Here is a 4,932-nt window from a genome sequence, read left to right on the forward strand (position 1 = left end):
GCGGGGGGCGCGGTGGCCGTGACCGAGCGCTGGTGCCACCAGAAGGGAAGGTGGAGGGGTCGCCTGTCCCCTGCTCCACATGCCGGAGGGAATTCCAGCGGGTCCTGCCGGCCTCATCCCTGCCGGAAGCGTGGGGAGCACCTGAGGCACCAGAAAGTCCCCAAAACCCTGGGGAAGGACGTGGTGGCACCTGGCAGTGCCCCGGGGTGTGACCCTGGTGGAGGGACGTGGTGGCACCTGGCAGTGCCCCAGGATGTGGCCCTGGATGTGACACCGCTGGGCAAGGACGTGGTGGCACCTGGCAGTGCCCCAGGATGTGACCCTGGAGAAGGGACATGGTGGCATCTGGGAGGCAGCACTGGATGTGACACTGCTGGAGAAGGATGTGGTGGCACCTGGCAATGTCCTGGGAGGCAGCACTGGATGTGGCACTGCTGGAGAAGGATGTGGTGGCACCTGGCAGTGCCCCTGGATGTGACACTGCTGGAAAAGGGACGTGGTGGCACCTGGCAGTGCCCCAGGATGTGGCCCTGGATGTGACACTGCTGGGCAAGGACGTGGTGGCACCTGGCAGTGCCCCAGGGTGTGACCCTAGTGGAGGGACGTGGTGGCACCTGGCAGTGTCCTGGGAGGCAGCGTTGGATGTGGCACTGCTGGAGAAGGACGTGGTGGCACATGGCACTGCCCCAGGATGTGGCCCTGGATGTGGCACTGCTGGAGAAGGATGTGGTGGCACCTGGCAGTGCCCCAGGGTGTGACCCTGGATGTGGCACCACCGGAGAAGGGACGTGGTGGCCGTGCCCCAGGTGGGGACGTCCGGAAGAATTCCAGAGCTGAGATTTCCCAGCTTTTCCCACTGGGCCTTGCCCCAGCTGGAAGCAAATCCAGCCTGGAAGGACAGGAAGGATGAGGATGGATGGATGGATGGATGGATGGATGGATGGATGGATGGATGGATGGATGGATGGAGGGATGGATGGAGGGATGCAGGAGGTGGCACCACCTGGGAGGACATTGTCACCTGTGCCAGCTGCCAGAGGGGCGGGGCCATCCTTCCCGCCTGGAAAGCACATTCCCGCTCCGTGCCACCTCTTCCTGCCCGGAATTCCCAAAGGCCGACGTTCCAACGTGGAAAAGAGGCTGTAGCCAGGATTATCCGGGGTCAGAAGGAGCTTTGGGACCTGAGAGTGGATTCCTGGACCTGAGTTCGGAGATGAAAATGTGGGGAAGAGAATCCCAAATCCGGTTCCTGTTATTTCCCGCCCACCACAAATCATTCCCACAAAACCACGTTCTTCCGCTGGTCCTGGGAAAAGGGATCTCCAAGGAATGGGACAGTGACCACGATCCTGAGCCTGGACGTCGGAACTTCCACCGTTCTCCACCTTTTGACCTTCATTCCATCTTCAGCCTGGAACATCCACCAGGAATTGGCTTCCTCTCAGCTGGGATGGAGGGATGGATGGATCCATGGATAGATGGAGGGATGGATGGATGGATGGAGGGATGGATGGATGGATAGATGGAGGGATGGATGGATGGATGGAGGGATGGATGGATGGATAGATGGAGGGATGGATGGATGGATGGAGGGATGGATGGATGGATAGATGGAGGGATGGATGGATGGATGGAGGGATGGATGGATGGATAGATGGAGGGATGGATGGATGGATGGAGGGATGGATGGATGGATAGATGGAGGGATGGATGGATGGATGGAGGGATGGATGGATGGATAGATGGAGGGATGGATGGATGGATGGAGGGATGGATGGATGGGTGGATGGATGGGTGGGTGGATGGATGGATGGGTGGGTGGATGAATGGAAGGAAGGAAGGAAGGAAGGAAGGAAGGAAGGAAGGACGGACAGTTGGTTGGGGCAGCTCCGGGAAGGGGAACACCAACACCAAACGCACCAATGCCCCTCCTTCCCTCATCCCTGGGTAAATCCAGAGCTCCTGGGGCTCCTGGAATGCTCCAGCTGACGGAAACTCCTTCGGGAGAGCCCCAAATCCCGAATTTTGGGACCTTAACGCCGATTTCAGCACATCCCCACTGCCCTTCTCCGCTTTGCACTATTCCCGTTATCCGCAGTGGGGCCGTGCTGGAAAAGCGAAACCCTCCGCTGAATTTCCTGTTTTCATTTTAATTTAATTTTAGTTCATTTGGTATTTCCAAGATTCTCACCACGAGGGTTGTCAAAAAAAAAAAGAGAGAGGGAAAATGATCCTGTTGTGCTCCCAGCCTGGAGCTCTGAACTGGGCAGAGCCGCTGGCTGCTCCGAAATAGGCATAGAAATGAAATATTTAATGGGATTTCTCCATCTAAAGGTTTTATTGAGGTTAGGAAGCTGTTGGGAATCCCCATCCTTTGGGATCCCCATCCCCGCACCCTCTCCGGCACAATTCCCTTCTTGCACTTTGAAATTCCTTCGGATTTTGCTCTTTTTTTTTTATTTTTCCAACCCCGAGTTGGGTCGTTCCCCCTCCCCTCGGCACTCCCGGAGGTGCCACCCTGGCACGGGGACCCCAGGTCCCACCTCCCTCCCTCCCTCCTGTGGAATCTTGGCCTTGGCAGCGACTCTGAGAGCAAATTTAGCCCCAAGTTGGGGCTAAAAAGCGGGATTTCGGGACTGCCCTCCAGCCTGTTGGTGTGTGGTGGCTGCGTCTGCCATCCCGCAGATCCTCGGGATTTGGGAAGAGCCGAATTCCCGGTTTGGGCCAGCGCGAGGATGGGCAGGGGGGTCAGCGGGGGCTCTGCCAGCTGGGTGTGGCCAGGAGTTGGGGTTTATTTTATTTTTCACTTTTTATTGCAAATCCCAAATCCCTGCGTTGCTCCCAGTTCCCAAATCCCTGCGTTGCTTTAAGATCCCAAATCCCTACGTTGCTCCAAGATCCCAAATTCCCGCAGTGCTGCCCGCAGCCCCCAGCCCCATTTGCAACCCCAAAGGCCCCGAGGTTGTGCCCAAATTGTCCAATTCTTCCAAAATCCAAGCCCCGGGAATCCAAAAGGCGCCGGTGCCGAGGAGAGAGGGCTGGGAAGGCTGGGAATATTGGGAATGCTCTTTGGGATCCATCCCATGTGCAGGGAATTGATCCCCCCCAGGACACACAAATCCATGCTGGGGTCGGCCCCAGTTTGGGGTTGGTGCCCAAATCCCTGGACAAGCCCAGGACACACAAGGGGTCAGTGAGAGGCACTTAGGGGTCAGTGAGAGGCACTTAGGGGGCAATCCAGAGGCACTTAAGGGGGAATCCAGAGGCTGGAGGCGCCGGAATGGGCTCCTGAGGGAATGTTTGGGAGCCCAGGCTTTGGAAGAGGTAGGAAATCTGGGAACTGGGGTTTTTTTAGGCAAAACCAGGTTAAAACCAGGGGGAGCTGGGCTGGGCAGTGTCCCCGAGGGTTGGAGGTGGCAGCAGCCGGAGCTGGACCCCTCCGGCTCTCCGGGAATTCCGGGATCAGGGCGGGATGAGGGAACGAGGGGGATCAGAGACAGAAAGCACTTACACACCTCCCTGTGTCCAACCTTCCAAAGGTTCCCAAATCCTGGGAATTGTCACCTCCGGCTGTCCCAGAGCCAAAGGTCCCTTTGGCAGTGAGGAGGGGGAGGTCTCCAGGTGAATCCCTGTGGGGAAAAAACCCCAGGGATAGCAGGGAAAAGCTAAAGATGATCCGTGTTTCAGTTGCACTGGGGTACGTTTCTTTACCCGTTTTGATGCTGATGTCTCATTTAGGATCGTTGCATGTGTCCTTTTATTTTATTTTATTTTATTTTATTTTATTTTATTTCGGGATTGGTTTCGGGGTTTTTTTGTTTGTTTGTTTGTTTGTTTTTTTATTATTATGAAATGAAAGAGACAAATGTGTATATTTTTGGCAATTTCAGGTAATGTAGCTAAGATCTATTTTTTTCACGCTGCTTGACTGGTCTTTATTATAATAAATAATATTAATGTTAATATGAAGAGCGAGGAGTTGTTTAATAAAGCACAGCTGGGCAAATTGAAGTGGGAATGGGAATTCCCTGCCAGGTCCTGGAATGTGAGGCAGCATCCCAAGCCAGGGATGGTCCTGGATGTAGGAGCGAGGTCCTGGAGGTTCTCACCGCGGGAATGAGTGGGAAAAGGAGGGTTTTTCCCAAAAAAACCACCCCAGTGACAGCCCCCATTAAATCCCAAATCCTCTTGCTTCCCTTCTAGCCAGGTCCTGAATCCTCCTCTCTCCCGAGGATTTATTCCTTGGAAGTCCCGACTCCATGGGCTCGTGCGGCCCCTGCTTTGGCCCCTTTCCTACCCAAAATCGGGTCTGGAGCCGTGTCCGGCTGTTGGGAAAAGCCGCTCCCACGCCAGGATTCCAGGAATTCCCACGGTATTCCCTTGGCAGCAGCGGGGCCGAGGCTGCGGCCCGGGGGCTCCAGGGGGGAAACTGAGGCACGGGGGACGGGGGAGGAGGAAGTGCTCCCGAGGCAGGTGTGCTGCCCGGGAAAGGGACTGGAAGCGGGATCGGGGCTGGGATTGGGATCGGGCAGTGGGAGTGGGCACCGGGATTGGGCACTGGGACCGGGATTGGGCGCTGGGACCGGGACTGGGTACTGGGACCACGTAACAGGATCGGGCACCGGGAGCAACACCGGAATTGGGCACTGGGATGGGACTGGGCACCGGGACCGTGCGGTGGGATGGGGCATCGTGACTGGGACCGGGATCAGGAACCGGAACCGGGACCCTGCACTGGGTTGGAACACCGGGACCGGCACTGGGAACAAGTACCGGAACTACACAGTGGGATCGGGCATCGTGACCGGGAGCGGGATCGAGAACCGGGACCGACACTGGGGCCCCGAACTGAGATCGAGCAGCGGGACCGGGACCAGCACCGGGAGCGGGCGACAGGAGCGGGTGACGGGGGCGGCAGCGGGACCGAGCACC

This window comes from Corvus brachyrhynchos, unplaced genomic scaffold, assembly GCF_000691975.1.
Source record: "Corvus brachyrhynchos isolate BGI_N302 unplaced genomic scaffold, ASM69197v1 scaffold30, whole genome shotgun sequence".
Classification (NCBI taxonomy): domain Eukaryota; kingdom Metazoa; phylum Chordata; class Aves; order Passeriformes; family Corvidae; genus Corvus; species Corvus brachyrhynchos.